The sequence below is a fragment of the Zootoca vivipara genome, chromosome 8 (genome assembly GCF_965207765.1).
Source record: "Zootoca vivipara chromosome 8, rZooViv2.hap1.1, whole genome shotgun sequence".
NCBI classification, from domain to species: domain Eukaryota; kingdom Metazoa; phylum Chordata; class Lepidosauria; order Squamata; family Lacertidae; genus Zootoca; species Zootoca vivipara.
The window spans coordinates 73114004-73133186 of NC_142591.1; the positions used below are offsets into that span (position 1 = coordinate 73114004).

General features: G+C 44.9%; 1 protein-coding gene across 9 annotated transcripts in view; it reads right to left on the reverse strand.

Moving 5' to 3' along the window:
- The window catches only part of SAMD12 (sterile alpha motif domain containing 12), a 190173-nt gene that overhangs the window by 160090 nt on the left and 10900 nt on the right, over positions 1 to 19183 (reverse strand). The gene's annotated exons all lie outside the window — the stretch shown is intronic.

The following is a 19183-nucleotide window of genomic DNA, read 5'->3' on the forward strand; positions in this document are numbered from 1 at the left end:
GTCAAGCCTCTGCTTAAAGACCTCCAAAGAAGGAGACTCCACCACACTTCTTGGCAGCAAATTCCACTGTTGAACAGCTCTTACTGTCAGGAAGTTCTTCCTAATGTTTAGGTGGAATCTTCTTTCTTGTAGTTTGAATCCATTGCTCCGTGTCCGCTTCTCTGGAGCAGCAGAAAACAACCTTTCACCCTCCTCTATATGACATCCTTTTATATATTTGAACATGGCTATCATATCACCCCTTAACCTTCTCTTCTCCAGGCTAAACATACCCAGCTCCCTAAGCCGTTCCTCATAAGGCATTGTTTCCAGGCCTTTGACCATTTTGGTTGCCCTCCTATGGACACATTCCAGCTTGTCAGTATCCTTCTTGAACTGTGGTGCCCAGAACTGGACACAGTACTCCAGGTGAGGTCTGACCAGAGCAGAATACAGTGGTACTATTATATTGCTGAACATTATTTGATATACTGTAAGCAGTTCCATTTTAAAGTTATGTTTTATTATGGTTTTCCATATCGGATCAGATTATTACAAGGTGTGTGTTTTTTGTTGCATATTTTGTTGCTGCAAACTGCCTTGTGCGTACTAAGGTGGTATACAAATGAAAAGTGAAACAAATGAGATTTCCAATGTTGTCCTCACAACAATTTTGCAAGGTAGGTTAGGCTGAGATGTACTGACTGGCACAATATCACCACGTGGCTCAGCAGGGACTTGCAAGGAATGTAGTCAACCTTCCAGTGTTTATTATGTACTAGTGACAAAGAGAGAGAGAGAGAGAGAGAGAGAGAGAGAGAGAGAGAGAGAGAGAGAGAGAGAGAAGAGTTCCCTATACTTTCAGCGTCAAAGTACATGCTTGGCATATAACCTTCTCCTCTTAGGTACAAATTCAGGAAACATATGGGTACCTATTCGCAGAAAGAAAAGATGCGCTGTTGGTATCAAACAGGGAAGGGACATAAAGCTCAGGTGATTACAAAGATCTGTGTGTATGATACCACACACCTGGATTCATTCTTACCAATCTTAAGATGCAATCTGTTGCTGCAGACCAGGCACTAGGAGTCTTTTCCCTTAGAGTTTAATTAAACGCTTCTAATGATTGCTAGACCAGCTTTGCCTTGACAATTTATAAAATCCTATGGGAAAGGGGAGAAAGTCTGGGGATTCAGTAAATAAGGGGAGGCATCAGGACACCATGTACTGTACACACTTTTGCCAGAGTTCCTGATGCAATCCAAGTGACTTGGAAGTTAAGTATCAAGGAAAGTATTTTAAAAAATCTGCAATATATATTATTGATATATATTTATTTATGCTTTGTGTTGTTTATTCATTTATTTATTTATTTTTAAAAAACTGTATATCACTTTTCCATGATGGCAGAAGATGCATGACGGGACAACAGCAATCAACCTAAAACACAAGAACATAACATGAGGAGCAGGGGGGAAAGAAGCAACTATCTGACTTTTAGAAGACATGTGAAGGCAGCCTTGTTTAGGGGAGTTTTTAATGTTTGATGTTCTATTGTGCTTTCAATATTATGTTGGGAGCCGCCCAGAGTAGCTGAGGAAACCCAGCCAGATAGGTGGGGTATAAATAATAATAATAATAATAATAATAATAATAATAATAATAATATGTTGTTGTTGTTGTTGTTGTTGTTGTTGTTGTTGCCAGAAACCTCAGAGAACCAGGCCAAAGACTTTTGCCAGGCCAAAGACTTTCTCAAATCAATCAATCAATCAATGTCTATCTAACTGCAGGATCAAGTCTCCAGATATCGCTGGATTGCATCAGTCCCAGTCCCAGCATGGACAATGGTTATGAATGATGAAATGTGCAGCCCATTAACATTTGAAGGGCCACAGGTTTCCTGTTATAGCCTTAAAGCTACCAATCGGCACTTTGAACTGAGCCAAAATGAAGTTTGCATACAAGAGGATTCGAACGCTCTCAGGACCCAGCCCATGTATATCAACCCAAATACTATCTCATAACATGACCACAGCAAACCACGATGGAAATTCAAAAGGTTTAAGTCAATCTCCCATCTCCTGGGAACCTATCAAAAGCCTACGTTTTCCAAGAGGTGACAAGTCTCTGATCCCAGAAGTGTAGGATGCACTCGGAATAGGTGCCCCTTATTTCCTCTATGGCAAAACAACAGTCCTACTGCAGTAGCTATGATTTCTCCCAAATGAATGTGAGAATGAAAGGAAAGTGCAGGAAAGCTGTTATAAATAACTCTGTGCTCTGAAAAGGGAAAGAGGGGGGGATTCACCAGGGTAAATCAAACCGAGCTGAATTCTTTTACATCTGTAAATTATGCAAATGTGTGTGTTTGCTTGTTTTGCATAATATATTCTGCCAGAGGCAAGGAATTGGCATGGCACTGAAGCCCCACCCGGGACCATCAAAAAGCCTAAAGTTCTCATCTGGATTTAGAGATTCCACCAGGCACTGTTTTAAAATGTTCTTTGCAACAATAAATCAGGGGTATGGGGAATTTGGGCTGAGGACTTCATGACATCAGTGGAAGGTGGTTGGAACTGCATTTCAGTAGTGGATGAGACCAGAACCACACACAAAACCACACATCGTTAACACAGACACACACACAATGACTCTCTCTCTCTCTCTCTCTCTCTCTCTCTCTCTCTCTCTCTCTCTCTCTCTCTCTCTCCTCTCTCTCTCTCTCTCTCTCACACACACACACCTATTTACCATGGAAACAGAGGCTTGAATTAAATTCTAAGCAACTCCCACTCATTTCACCGAATATATTCACTATAGACTTGTTTTTACACAAAAGTTGTTATTTTTTTAATTCCCCAACGCCCTCTATTAGTCCTGACACTGCAAAAGAATTTTTTTAAAAAGTCACCAATCCCAGCAGAAGAGAGCAAAAAACATTGATATGCAATTTGACGGCACACTCTGGCTTCTGCCTCTATGAAACCTCAAACTTTAAAATGCAGTTGCATCCTGAAAACTGCATGAAAGACCATTGGCATATTTGCAAGGAACACAAGTATGCCTCTCTGCTGAGCCACTGCCCTCCTCTGCTTTCATCTTCTTGCAGAGAAAGGAGATGCCACCACACATTTGAAGGCAGCCCTGTTTAGGGATGCTTTTAATGTTTAATCAATTATTTTATTTCATTTTTCTGTTGGAAGCCGCCCAGAGTGGTTGGGGAAACCCAGCCAGATGGGCGGGGTATAAATAAATTATTATTATTATTATTATTATTATTATTATTATGCACAACATCAAAGCCCTTTCCCCCCTCAGCTGGGATGACTGGAAAGCAGCTAGGCCTTTCCCAGCACACACAAGAGCACCCCGTATGTCAATACAGTTTATTTTTCCACAATGAGAGTGCCAGCATTGGCTAGAGTGTCAGACTTGGCAGGAACCCAGGTTCGAATCCTAACTCCACCGTGAAGTTCACTGGGTGGCACTGGGCCAGCTACCATCTCTCTGCCTAGCCTTCCTCACACGGCTGTTGTGGGGATTGAACGAGAACAAAGAGAGAGTGGAAGCACAAACCCTGCATGCTGCTGTGAGCTCCATAAAGAGTGGAATCAACAGGTAACAAACCATCAAACATGCTCTCAAAATATGCTCCAGTCTGTGACCAAGATCCTGGAGGATTAGCACAGTGTAAAATACAGGACATCTTCAGGCACTGGTGGCCAACTCCCAAGAGACTGAGATCTACTCACAGAGTTAAAGACTGGCAGTGATCTACCCCCTTTGGGGGGTTCAGGTCAAAGTTGTTGACTTTTTTTAGGGAGGAGGAAGCCCCGTTTTTGAGGGGTGCAGGGCAAAAAGGTTGAGCTTCTTGGGGGGGGGGTCCAGTGATCTACCAGTGATCTACCACAGACGTCCAGTGATGGTCATTTCCTGCTTGGCAGGGGGTTGGACTGGATGGCCCTTGTGGTCTCTTCCAACTCTATGATTCTATGATCTATTGGTAGATCACGATCTTTCTGTCGGACGTGCCTGCTGTAGAGCAAGCACTGCTGGACATATGGCAATCAGGACCATGGACAGTTCATTGGGCAGCCAATGAATCAATGTTTCAGGGCCAACTAGATGTTCACTCAATAACGGGCTTGCAAACCTGGGGGTCTCCAGATGTTTCCTAGGCGGTCAGCACAGCCAATGATTAGGGATGATGGGACTTGGAGTCCAACAACAGCTGCAGAGTCACAAGTTCGTCATCTCAGGCTTAACATATAGCATGAAGCTATCTTGTTTCCCTTAAATCATTACAGATGTGGGGGAGCCCAATTCTTATTGGGAATGCAGCATGTGGGGAGGGGTGGCTTATTTATTCACACACCCACCCATGATAGAAATAGAGATATCACACACAGAGAGAGACCGGGCTGCACCCCCACCCTGGCATGCTAGGAGCTTTTTTATAAGATTTCTAGTTGCACATAGGTGTGTGTGAGAGAGAGAGCAATCAGGGTAGTGAAGACATAAGTTCCCCAGTAAGAATCAGACTCCCCCATACCTGCAATTATTTAAGGGAAAACAAGGCATGTCGCTACAAGCTTACACATCTAAATGAATGTCTAGTTTGGGCCTGTAGCTCTAAGGCAGTGTTTCCCAACCTTGTGACTCCAGCTGTTTTTGGACTACAACTCCCATCATCCCTAGCTAGCAAGACCAGTGGTCAGGAATGATGGGAATTGTAGTCACAAAACATCTGGAGGCACAAAGTTGGGAAACACTGCTCTAAGGTACAAACTACATGTTAATAATAATAATAATAATAATAATAATAATAATAATAATAATATAATATTTATACCCCACCCATCTGGCTGGGTTTCCCCAGCCACCCCACAGGGACAGTTTTACATGGCAACTGCTGCAGCTGGAGATCTGGATCAGAACTTCCCTTCCAAAGCTAGCTGCAACCATTTTGTGTGTGTGTGTGTGTGTGAGAGAGAGAGAGAGAGAGAGAGAGAATTCTGTTGGGACCATGACAAGAGAGGGAAGGGTTTCTCGCTCTCACAATCTGGATTCCATCCCCCACCGCACTGTTTGTTGATTTAAACTCTACTTACATTATCCCTAGCTCAGGGATAGTTGATGTGGGACCCTCCAGGTGTTGTCGGACTACAACTCCCATCAGTTCCAGCCAACGTGGCCAAGGACCAGGGATGATGGGTTTCATTGCAGCACCATCTGGAAAGAATCAGGTGGGCTACCCCTGTCCTGTCTGTTAAGTTCAAACTCTGTTTCAGGGACTGAGTCCATTGCTAGGGCTTACGTACTTCAACTGTCTGGCTCCTCCTTGTCCACACTGTAGTTTGGCTTGAAGATCAAGGCCTGGGTCATGACTTCTATACAGAAGCTGGGTGTTTTTTTAAAGGATACTGGATTCAGTACCCAGTGCTAGACTATTTGCTATTTCACTGATTGCATAGAATATGCAAAAAGCCCCTTTTGGAGAAAATTGCTACGGTTGCTTTCTTGAGTCAAAGAGGTGCTGCTGTTGCCGCTGCTGTACTGTTAAAAGGAAACTGGAGAGAGAATGGGCATGCTGGATTCTGAAGGACACAAAATCTGATTTTCTACATCAGTAAATTGACAATAAGAGCAAAAAGGAAAATTAATCAACCACTTTTGCACTTGCTTTTGTTGATCACCAGGAGTCCTCAGACCCTCTTTTGAGATAAGCAAATCTAGATGGCAAAGCTTGTCATGTAATTCTTTGCTCGCTTAATTGGATTACTTCAGATTCAATTCTGCAAATCAATGGCCAAGACGCAAGTGCTGCAGACAGAACGACAACAACCCGCTATTCCACTCGGAGCTCAATTTGGCGACTGCATTCTCCACACGCTTCAAAAATGCACATGCTCCAAGAAATGCCCGAAATAAGTTAGGCACTGCAGAAAATGGTGTGTAGACTAATAGCCAAATATCACAAAAAAGGCTTTGAAGGTGCATTTGTAAAAAGAGCACTGCACATACAGATGTTTAAATCTTACAGAGGATCATCAATTAGACCAAAATTAATCTCATTACTGCTTCTCACACACACTCCTTTACTGTACGTACTGCGATTTGGCGAGCAAAACACATGCAATTTTGCTAGCCAACTGCAAAAAGTTAACTAGAGAATCAAGGATTACTGCTTCAAACAAGGGGTTCTTTTTCATGGAAAACTCACTACATACACAATTTTGTTAGTACGAAATGAAACAGGTACAGACAAAGAACAAACCAGATAATGAATAACCTATTTATCAAGCTACAGCAGAAGTAAAAAAATATATAGTCTTTCTCTTAGAAATCTGACTCCCCCATAATGTTAGGGAATGTCAACAGCTTTAAAGGGGATTAGACAAATTCATGAAAGGTAGATTCATCAGCAGGTCTGAAGTTCCAGGTTCAGAGGACACAAAGCACTGCATTCCAGTTTTTGGGTACAACAACAGGAAAGGACTCCAGCCCTCATGCTGTGCCTGTGACCTTCTGATAAGTATCTGATTGGCAGCTGGGGGAAACAGGATCCTAGTCTAGTTGGGCACCTGATTTGATTCAGCAGAGCTCTTGTAATACTTTCAAGTTTAAATGTTGGCAATCCAAGGTATTTACAGTCTTCTGAGGGACAGAAGACTTGAGTTTTCATTGCTTTCTAATTATTTAGCAATCAACCTCCACGATAGACAATCCTGAATATACTTGATAGAATATCTTCACAGGATCCAAATGTTGCTTCTTTTAATCAGGCATTTGTTCTTGAAATACTTACTGGGGGGGGCATTTTGCACCCTTCTTTAGCTAGGCCTTCAAATGTCTTATTGACCTTGCTGCCCACATGACAGCTGAATTCGCATTCAAGGCCTTTTAAGAACTGTTGGGTTAGCGCTCTCTCTGCATTAACCTTCTTTAAACTTCCTACTGTTAACGAGCACGTTTTAAGCCCCATGAGTCTGTGGTGTGTGTCCTGGTGAAATGCCTGCTCTACTTCTGAGCCTAACTCAAGGCTACTACACAAGGGAATGGTTTGTACCTTTCGTGGGCACCTGGGTAAGCAAAAATGAAAAAGGTGTCTGCTATTACGTCAGGTGGGGCCTGTGTGCTCAGAGCACTTACACTTTAAAAAGGTAAAGGACGTCTGACAGTTAAGACGAGTCGTGAACGACTCTGGGGTTGCGCGCTCATCTCGCTTTACTGGCCAAGGGAGCTGGCGTACAGCTTTCGGGTCATGTGACCAGCATGACTAAGCCGCTACTGGCAAAACCAGAGCAGCGCATGGAAACGCTGTTTACCTTCCCGCCGGAGTGGTACCTATTTATCCACTTGCACATTGACGTGCCTTCGAACTGCTAGGTTGGCAGGAGCTGGGACTGAACAACAGGAGCTCACCCCGTCGTGGGGATTCGAACCGCCAACCTTCCAATCGGCAAGCCCTAGGCTCAGTGGTTTAGACCACAGCGCCACCCGCATCCCACTTACACTTTGGAGGAATGCAATTAACATGCTGAAAGGTTCTGCAGCATTACTCAGTGTGCATCGCAAGCAGTGTTTTATTTCCCCCAGAGAGTAAATGGCAGCTATTAATATATAGGATAGCAAAAGGTACATATGAGCACACCAAAAGTTATGTGGGTTGGAGCTGAGCAGAGGCCTTTCTCATCAATGCTGCCAGGGGTGTAGCCAGGATCAAAACTAGGGGGGGGCAAGCCATGGTCGTTCAGGGGCAGGGCCAAGGCACGAGAGGGGAGGGGCCACGAAGTGGGAATGTGGGTGGGGCTACAGGCCAGCGGGCCTGATGATATCGTGGCAGTGGCGGAGGCAGCGGCCGCCTTGTGCTTCTGGGGCTGGCAGCGTTGGCGGCTACCCTGCTTGGCTGGAGAGGATGGGAGGGTCGGGCAGGTGAGAGGGGGTGGCAGGGCGGGCGAGGGCGAAGCAAGGCATGGCCGCAGCCACGACGGCTCCAAGGTGTTGCTGCATATCAGCATAATATTTCAACCATGGTTCAAGCCCCACCTTAGGAAAAAATTCCTGCATTGCAGGGGGTTGGACTAGATGACCCTTGTGGTCCCTTCCGACTACAATTCTATGATTCTATTGATATATTACCATAGCGTATGCATCATTCTGCTTTCTTGAATTGTCCAACTCCTAGGCATAGCAGCCAACTCCTAGAGGCCTAGGTGCCTCCCCCCCCCAAATTACTGGTAAATACCATATTTGAAAGAGTCATCCCCCCATGTTTATGGGCTTTCTATGTGGGGCTTATCTGCCCCCCGTATTTTATTAAGGATGGAAGAGGGAGGGAAGGAAGGAAGGAAGAAAGAAATAGAGAGAGGGATAACTCATATTTGTGGGTGCCTCTGGGTGACGCTGTGATGCTGGAACTCTGCATGTACAGGAGCCTTGTAAGCAGCTTTCTCTCTGCTTGATTTACAGCAGGCACGTCCAACAGGTAGATTGTGATCTACCAGTAGATCACTGGATGTCTGTGGTAGATCACTGGTAGGTCACTGGCACCCCTAAAAAAAGCTCACCCAAAATTTTCCTCCTCCCTAAAAAAAGTTGAACTATGACCTGAAGCCCTAAACAAAAATGGGCCTCCCTCCCTCCTAAAAGAAGCTCAACAAGTTAGACCTAAACCCCCCAAAACAGGGCTTTCCTTCCTTAAAAAAACTCAACAGCTTTGACCTGAACCCCCCCAAAAGGGGGTAGATCACCCCCAGTTTTAAACTCTGTGAGTAGATCAGAGTCTCTTGGGAGGTGGGCCCCCCTAATTTACAGTATACAGATGCAGGAGGAGGGGCAGACTGGAACACCACTGCTTTTTATAAACATCACTGTGTCTGTCAAAGCCCCCCTTTCTTATTCACTTCCTTTTAGCCTTGCAGAGCCACCTTAGTCAAATTGAATCCTCTGAGTCTGCACCCTCATTAAATCGCCAATAGAACTCTTAATGCTCCTGAATGCTCATTAACAACTCCCACTTAAGAACAATAGGGTGAAATGGTCAGCTATCGAATCTTGCCTGGGGATATATGCTCCATTGTCTTAACTGCTTAACTACTGGTAGCCACTTTGCTTTATTTATTTGATGTGTTTTTGTTACAGCTGTGTCTCCCCCCCCCCCAGCAAGCGGAGACTTAGCTGCTCTTGCTAAAGCAAAGCCCTTTCCACTTCAGTTTTTGGAGGGGAAAAGTGCTGGTTATGGTCTGTAAAATACATTAATTTTTTGCTTCTAGGGGGGGCAGCTGCCCCCTCCTGCCCCCACTTGCCTACGCCCATGAATGCTGCCCTAGTTATTATAATGCCTCCCCAAGCAGGTTTGGTTGGCACCAATCTATCGTTTTTCATTTCAGGATTTTAAATGGGTGATTGCTGGCTGATGTGTTTATTGTCATCTGTGCCTGCCCTTATTACAATTTGTTAAAAGACGGTTTTCTCTTGCTCCATCCTTCTAATTTTCCTATCATGTTTTATTGCATATTTTTGTGAACTGCTTTGGATATAAAGAAATCTCTTAAACAAACTAACTAACTAACACCATGCAAGCAAACATCTGACCCTACAGTGAGGCTTCCCCTCTTCTTTTCCCCGCTGCAGCCCCGTCCCCAAATCTGCTTCAAAGCATCCCCCCAACCTTCCAGGGCAGAGGTTGGGGAGCACATGGGGAAACAGAAAAAGGGAAAGTCCTGTTATACAAGCAGCTGGTGGGAAAACACAATTGGATCCCACTGCCATGAATGTAGCCCAAGATTGAGTGGGGGCTGATGACCAGTGAACAAGGTACCAGTTTTCAATAAAAAAAAAATTTCATCTAGTCAACCATCTAGTCAACATTCACACATGCTTTGCAGAGATGCTCTTTACTAGAAGACCAGTAATCCAGTGTTTGGAGCAGCGCAATGGTTCCTTGGGATGCTGGAGGAGTTTTCACCCAAAACAGTCTTAAACCCAAAACTCTTACAGCTTTCCTGCCTCTTAGTTGTTCAGTCCGCCAGACCTCTTTCTCTGTTTACTCTGCCCAAAGTTGCATGACAGGCAAGCTGATATCATTATTACAGGGCTCTCCAGACCTGACTATGCAGCCTCGGTCAATTCATGCCTTGTTATTTCATAACATCCAAGGAAGGTAGCTCACCTCTTGGTTTCTCACAGGCAGTGTCCTGTTTATCTGAGATAACTCTGCTCCTACTGCTGAAAGCTATTGATGGCTACTGATGGCGATCATCCATTCAAACATTCAGTTGTTCATTCAGCTTATGATTGATCACATTAAAAATGGTAATTTGTAATATACTTGAGTATATTCACAGCATCTTCAGAGGCCAATTCTGCAAAATAATATCTGACTAATTATGATGCCATCAGCAACCTAGTCTCTCTCTTCCACTGGAAGTCCCCAGAAATTGAGGATAAAGCCATAGCTCTGCCCTGGACTCTGCTTTTGGGCCACATGGGGATGGGATGGGGTGTTGGGAGCAGGAAAAGATAGACAGGCAGATGTCTAGCAAAGCCCCCTACAGCCAAGTTACCCAACGAATCCAGGGCTTCCCAGTTCTTTTCATTCTAGAGATAACGTTGGCTTCAACCAAGCAGTGGTAGCAACATGGCTTGTTGAAATGTATTAAATGAAGAGATTGCATAAATTTCAATAGCCAAGTATTTACACACAAAAATCAGAGAATTGGAAAGCAAAATGCAAATATGCCTTCTAGTCTGGGGCTTTAAATTATGACTGACAGTGAGTGGCACTCTTTATTTAGAAAGGGCACGAGTCCAAACAGGAGTAAAATGATCCTAGAATAGCAGTCTTCAGGCCACAAATTGGAGCATCAGAACCATGGTTAGCTCCATACCGGAAGTATTCAACCTATTCAGATCTCCTATTTCTAAGACAAAATTCTCAGAATGAAAAATGTAAGAATGTTAGAAGAGCCTGCCAAACGCCCATCTAGTCCAGCGGCCAACTGGATGCCTGTTGGTAGGTCATAAGCAGGATCTGAGCGCAACAGCACTCTTCCTTCCTACAGTTTCCAGGAAATGGTACTCAGAAGCAAACCGCCTCCAACAGTGGAGGTAGAAAATGTCATTCAGGTGTCAACATTATCATAGGTGTGGCAGGGAACTCTCATCAGGCCTGTCAGCATGGCCAATAGTCAGTTCAACAACATCCCTGAAATAATATTTATGGTTGAGCTCAGTTCCCTCTAAATATCTGCTGTTCATTGACTTTAGATAAAAGATGCACCTCAAATAAAATCTGCCGCAATGCCTTATACCTGGTGAAAGGCTTGTTCCCTCATCATTTTTAGCATTAGCATTAATAAGTCAATCAATTCAGCAGTAGCTTAGCACAGAAATCAAGACACACGAAAAGACAATGGGATACTCCAGAATCTGAAAAGAAGAGAATCAGAATTAAGGTGACAGCTCTGCATTTCAGGGATAATAGATACATTTCGAGGCGGGTAGAAATAAATACAAGGCATTTCATACCGTCAGCTTAAATGCACTTTGCACTCATTAGTACAAATTCCTGTTGCAAGAATAGAACGTCACTATTTTCAAGCTTTGGAGATTGAATATTAAGCGACAAGTCCACTTGCCTCTTAAAAGTAGTTCACATTTGTAGTTTGAATAATCAAAGGCTGTCAGTCACTCAACTCATGTGAATAATGAATACAGACATCTAAACATTGTTTTAGTATTTTTCAGTATTCAAACTCAATTGAAAAAGCATTAGACACCCAACTGTCAAATACCATGATTTCCACAAAGCTTAGCCTTGCTTTTTTTTCTTGGTTCGACTAAGATGGATCTTGAATTATTTTTTATTGGCATGCTTTGCCCCTTAAGTTTCTTTGAAGGACACCCGAGTTGTTTTGCCTGAAAACATGACGTGCCAAATATGCATTTGTAGAGTCATTTAAGCATACTTCTTCTGGAACCTTATCTGACTCAGGTCCTAGACCAACACTCTAACCAGTACACCACACTGGTTGGTTCAGAACATAGTTGCCAAGCTTTTAGTTGGTGCTAACAAAATAAAATGTTATGTTGCAAGGATGGGGAACCTAGTGCCCCTTTAACTGTTGCTGGCCTACAACTATCATCATCCTTGACCACTGGCTATGCTGTTTAGGGCTGATGGGAGATGGAGTCCAGCAACAGCTGGTAGGCCACAGCTTGCCCACTTATGACTAAAGACCAATTACACCCCTGCCTTAGAGGAAGAAAGAATCTATGCTCAGTGGCCGCTAGTTAAATAGGAAGTATTTATTCTGGTCTGCCCTCTGGGGGGGTCTCCTGGGCAGCTTACAGAATGTATAAAACATAATAAAGCATCGAACATTTAAAACTTTCTGACACAGGGCTGCCTTCAGATGTCTTGTATTTATCTCCTTGACATCTGAAGGGAGGGTGTTCCACTACCAAGAAGACCCTCTGCCTGGTTCCCTGCAACTTTGCTTCTCATAGTGAGGGAACCAGCAGAAGACCCTCGGAGGAGGACCTCAGTGTCTGGGCTAAGCGATGTGAGTGGAGACGTTCCTTCAGATAGTATACAGGGCCGAGGCCATTTAGGGCTTTAAAGGTCAGCACCAGCACTTTGAATTGTGCTCAGAAACACATTGGGAGCCAATGAAGATCCTTTAGGATCCTTTATATGGTCCTGGTGGCCACTACCGGTCACCAGTCTAGCTGCCACATTCTGGATTAGTTGTAGTTTCTGAGTCATGTTCAAAGGTAGCCCCGCAATAGAGCGGGAGTCCTGAGCAGGTCAGCACAGCTTCAGTGAAGTTAACTCTTTATTAAACACGGTCAACTCAGGAGTCCAGGCCTAGTGAGCACAGCAATTCATCCCAGTAGATCTTGCCCCTCTGAGGCAGTTATGTGGACTACCCCACAGTTCCCTAAGTCTTCTCCTCCCCCAGGTTATTCCCAAGCAATCTGAGACAACGTCGCCATGACTGCCTTCGGCCATCCAGATGTTTTGGACTACAATTCCCATCATCCCTGACCACTTGTCCTATTAGCTAGTGTCAGAGGCTCACAGCTAGGGATCATGGGAGTTGTAGGCCAAAACATCTGGAGGGCCGCAGGTTGGGGGTGCCTGGTCTTTGCTCTACCCTCTTCATACATTTTCTGGTGCTGGGAGACCAGAGGGGAGGGGAGCTGGTCACAGAAGGAGGCTTCTTCAGCAGCCTGCCTCATCTCTGTCTCCTGGCCCCTCTCTTCTCCTGCCTCTGATTCTGGACTGCTCTCTGCCACAGCCTCTTCCTGCTCACTAAACCCTGTTACCCAGCTGCTGCTGAAACCGCCTCCTCCCAGTCTGTTCCCTCTCCCCCCTCTGCACACTCATCGTTGTCCCACCACCACACCCCGGGCTCTGAGCCTTCCTCCCTTGGGGGTTCCACAACTGGTGCCTGCCACCACTCCTTTGCGCCCAGGATGGGAGCGTGAAGAACGGGTGCAGGAGGAGGGAGAGATAGGTCAAGCTGGTGGAGAGTCAAGGGCTTCCCCACTTCCTCCTCCTGCCCCCAACTCACCTGCTCCACTGTCTCGCAGGACCAGAAGAGGAGTGAAGTGGGAAGAGCAGAAGGTAACACAGAGACACATTCCTCGAGGGTGGGGAAGATACATAAGCTGAGATCAGGGGGCGGGCCTCTCTGCCTCGTCAGGAGCACACCTAGGAGTAGATGAGAGAAGCAGGACTAATGGACATGCCTTTCCCTAACTTTTAAGGGTACTTTTGACAATAAAGAGTTGGTTCCTCCCTCTCCATCAGCTCCTGGCTTGTGCATTGCCCCCACAAATTTATTTATTTACTGCATTTATACCACACTTTTCAGCTACAAGGAGCTCAAGGTGGAGTGCATTGTTTTCCCCCTTCTTTATCCCCTCAACAACACTGTGAGGTAGGTTAGGCTGCGAAGCAGCAACTGGCCCAGTGAGCCTCATGGTTGCATGGGGAGTTGAACCCTGGTCTCACAGATCCTAGGCTGGCACTCTAACCGCTAGACCACACTGGCTTTCATAATCTGCCCGATCAAGCTGGCTTCTCCTCCTCTTTGTCAGAGCCCTCGCTGCTGCGCCAGCTCTCAAGATCCCTGCTCCTTGGGTGTGCGCATATATTGTGTGCTCCCTTCTCCCTACTCAATGGCAGGGGAGACGGTGGCATTAAGCTGCCCTAAAAACATGACTGATGCATCACTACAGGAGATAATGCAGGAGCAGCCTGCCATCTGTGCCCTGCCACCCAACGCAATCATACAAATAATCCTAATTATCTGGGTGGAACAGTCCGAGCTAGGAGCCAGAGGGCAGCAGCTAAACCTGTCGCTGTGACTTTTTCTGCGAGTAGCACCATTGCCGCCCCTGATCCGAATCGCCCTCCGTCTGAAGCCCGCTCCTATCAAACAGTCACAAGGCTGCAATTTAGGCAAATTGAAAGCACGGCGACAAAGAGCTGCCGATTACACGCTGAGCGTAAAAGGGAAAAGTGGAGTTTTCCAAATGGGGACGCTAATACAAAGAGCTAATTGCTGTTGCTTCAAAAAAAGAAGAGAGAAATAAATAAAACAAAGCCACCAGAAAATGGGTCACAAGGGAGGCGGGCTGCCTTGAAACTGACTGATGTTTGTGGCAGCATCAGAATTCCACACCACATCAAGCTCAAAAGTTGCTGGAACCTTTGGAGGCCTTTGAAGTGGCAGCTGTACACAGAGAGTCAGTACCTATTATTTGGACTCCCTACTGAATACTTTGAGTAAGAGAAGCTGCTGAAAGACTTTAACCGGAGCAGCGTGAAGGCGGCCTGTTTGCAGATCGATCCGCTAAGGCAATCTCCAGCACCTTGAGCGGCTCAGACCTCATTTTAACAAGAACAAGTTTCCAGCTCTCATGAGGCTAGATTTTTTTGTTGTCGTGGGTTTTTTTAAAAAGCTAGTTTTGAGTAGAAAATGCAACACAAACACACACACACAGATGGAGAGCTGCCATCCCACAGCGCTTGTCCCATGCCCCTATTGTTCTCTCACCATATGCTGAATGAAAAAAAAAATTATGAAAAGAAAGACGAGGAAAGAAAAGGAGAAGGGAGGATTGTTTGACATAATGGCTGGACAAAATTGTCCAACACTGTCCTGATCTTATGGCTTAACTCTTATGGCTACTGATAGGACGGCATATTTTCATATTCACTGTCCTTGTGCAGATTTTCCGTTGGGTTTAGGAATGGAGTCCTAATACCGCTTGTGTCACAGGTATGAGAGAGAAAGATGCATCCATAGCAGTGAACAGAGGAGAAATGACCACCCGGAGGAGTGCAGAAAGAAGAAATGCTATGGTACTTCTGCAGCAGCACAACAGTCTTCTGCATCGGTCTCCATAGCCACAGTAGTCGCTGCAACCTTCCAACCCAATGTCTCACACCCAAAGTCACTCTCTTCCTTTGTTTCCTGAAACAGATGGGTTCCAACCACCGTGTGTGTGTGTGTGTGTGTGTGTGTGTGCATGCCACAAACACATTAGAAGACGTGGCTGAGGGGACTTATGGCGGAAGCTTATAATTCTGTTAAAGGACACTCAAAAGAAGCAGGACGACAAATGCTCATGCTCTTCACTGAGAAGACAGGGAGATCTAGCTCAGATCCAGCTTGAATAGCGCACACCCCTGAAAACGTGGATCAGGGGTGGGCCTCCTGGGCAGACCATACATCTTTTTCTCCATCAAAAGATGTATGGGCAGACCATACATCTTTTTCTCCATCAAAAGATGCACCCAGCAAGTTAAGTAAAGCCCAGGAAAAACATTTCATTCATTCATTCATATACCACAAATATGTCAGAATGGCTTCTAAGAGCCTTACAACTATACAGTAAGGATACTGATCCAGATACACATCTGCATGCACACCAATGACGCATCTGTTTTGGTGTGTTGGATGTTCCCATCCTGGAATGAGGCGAAGTCATCAGTTCAGCATCCTAAGCCCTTAAGGCTGTGAATTTAGGCATGAAACCAAACAGGCAATGTCTGGGGGGGATTTCAGAATCAGAGAGGAAGAGGAAAATCTCCAGTGGTCAACAGGGAAGGTTTAGGGGCAGCAAGGAAGGTTTAGGGGCCAAGTTTAGCTACCTGCTTTTAATCAGGAATAGCAGAAACAGGATCTACACAGGTTGCAAAAGTTGGAGAGACAAAAACTGGTGCAGAAGATTCATTGCCCTGCTTTCAGTTTTTTTAAAATCAAGAAAGTAGATTGAACCAGATCCTGCCCTTAGCAATACTGTACAGCCAGGTCAAAAAGCCAAATTAGCTGGTACCACCGGGACACTGCAAAGAACCGGAGAGAAAATTGGGCTAAATCTGGTCCATGTGCAAGAGGAATCCCAGTCTGGGCTGCAAGCTTTTATTCATTTATTCAATGGCTGTATACCCTTGCCTTTCAGAAAAACCTTTCTTGCAACGTACCTCACAACAACATGTAAACAAGATACAAAACAGCATAATTGAAAAGCAAACTCCCCGAAAAACACATAATCTACTAACAACAGCAACCAGCAATCTATCACTGAAGCTGTGGTCAGTCCAGGGAAACCATAAAAATCACAAAACAAAGCACCAGCAGCAGCATAACAGCAGCCCGATTAAAACCCTTTAAAATTACGGGAAGCTTATCAAATCCTCAAGCAAATATGTGGGTGTTTCATTGCCTTGGACTTAGTACTCTACTTGAGAAATGAACCAGGGTATTCAATCAGCTAGCTCAGTGATTAATTTGGCCCCTCCATAATGGACATAGAATTCCCTGCCATTGTGTTAGCTCCATCAGTCATTTCCTTAATGTTATTTGATGTCTTCTTTTTTGGTAAATAATTATATGGCAGGGGAGACATTTAAAAAGGCCTCAAAACATGTAACAAACGACGTTACAGGCATTTTTCTTTCTTCTCTTAAATGTGCAGAATGCAAACTACTAAAAGCAGCTTGTCAACAAAGAGAACATCAGATCTCAACGATTTTTTTTTTTAAAAAAGGTTTTTTCCCCTACATTTTTGTTGAGTACCGGAAGTTTGTCTCTGGCTCAGATATTATAATAGTGATGCATTTGCTTTTTAAAAGGGAAATGTAATTCTATCTCTAATGGTCAACCCGAAAGAAACTCAATATTGTCACAATTCACTCTACAATGATGGGGGCGGGGAAAAACTCTTTGGGATAAGAGGAAGAATCTAACTTCCACACAGAATTTTTAATACAGTACTGAAATGACCATAAGCAGGTCATCGAACGTCAGGAACAGCTGTACATACAGATACTTGGGACTGACTCTCTATCGGGGGTATACTGCACTGTTTTTATCATAAGACTTTAAATAAAGGGAGACCCCAGTTAAAGAAACCAGGTTTCTGTGATGGAAAATCTGAAGGAGAAAGGGGAAATGCAATCTATTCTCTGTAGCGGATCATGTGAAAACCTACTGGTCTGGAAGATGCACCCTAATTGTGAAAAACCCATTTGAATTAGCCTATTGATTGCTCATTTGTTAGCTGGCCAGCATCAAATATGTTTTGAGACTGGCTGTGTACCAGCAGGACGGATATCACTCTGGATCATTCCGATAAAAAGAGGGAAAGGTTCCGTTGCAGTTGCTTTGCTTTCTATGGACATTAACCCCCTGCACCTCCAAAAGCAAACTTAAACCAAAGAAAGGAAAAGAAATACAGTACAGCTTTCAGCACCTACAGGAATATAAAGGTAAAGGAACCCCTGACCGTTAGGTGCAGCAGGGGATGACTCAGGGGTTGCGGTGGTCATCTCGCTTTACTGGCCGAGGGAGCCGGCGTACAGCTTCCGGGTGATGTGGCCAGCATGACTAAGCCGCTTTCTGGTGAACCAGAGCAGCGCATGGAAATACCGTTTACCTTCCCACCGGAGCGGTACCTATCTATCTACTTGCACTTCATGCTTTCGAACTGCTAGGTTGGCAGGAGCAGGGACCGAGCATCAGGAGCTCACCCCATTGTGGGGATTCGAACCGCCGACCTGATCGGCAAGCCCTGATCGGCAAGTGCTACCCGCGTTGGGGGAACATAGTAAGTTGCTATTTGCACCAGGTGAAATTGTCCAGCTAGCTGGCCATTGACTGGCATGATCCAATTCTCCAAAGTCTTAGATGTTTTTTGCATCACCTGCCAGCTGATTTTTTTAGCTGGAGATGTCGAGGTTTGAACCCGGGACCTTCTGTACAGAAAGCCAATGCTCTGCCACTGAGCAGTGGTGCATCTCTAAGCACCTTTTCCGGGACAGCTGGGCTGTCCAAGATCCCTTTTGCTAGTCGAAGATTCCATCAACGGTGTCTCTGGAAATTTTTACACATCACTTGGGAAGACAGGCGAACTAATGTCAGTACAGTGGTACCTCAGTTTAAGTACACAATTGGTTCCGGAAGTCTGTACTTAACCTGAAATGTACTTAACCTGAAGCAAACTTTCCCATTGAGAGGAATGGAAAGTGGATTAATCCGTTCCAGACGGGTCCACGGAGTACTCAACCTGAAGCGTACTTAACCCGAAGTATGAGTGTAATTGGTTCTGGAAGTCCGTACTTAACCTGAAGCATACTTAACCTGAAGTGAACTTTCCCATTGAAAGTAATGGAAAGTGGATTAATCTGTTCCAGACAGGTCCACGGACTACTTAAACTGAAAGTACTCAAACCGAAGCGTACTTAAACCGAGGTATGACTCTATACTGAAGAAACAGTGTTGAAGCAATGATTCTTCAACATCAACTTCGTCGGACTGGTCATGTTGTGCGGATGCCTGATTATCATCTTCCAAAGCAACTACTCTATTCTGAACTTAAAAATGGAAAGCGTATTGCTGGTGGTCAACAAAAGAGGGTTAAAGACTGTCTCAAGGCAAATCTTTAAAAAACGTAGTATAAACACTGACAACTGGGAAACATTGGCCTGCGAGTGCTCCAGCTGGAGAACAGCCTTTACTAAAGGTGTCATGGGCTTTGAAGACACTTGAACTCAGGACGAAAGGGAGAAACACACTAAGAGGAAGGCACGCTTGGCAAATCCACACCGTGATCAACTCTCGCCAGGAAACCTATGTCCCCATTGTGGAAGGACGAGTGGATCCAGAATTGTCCTCCA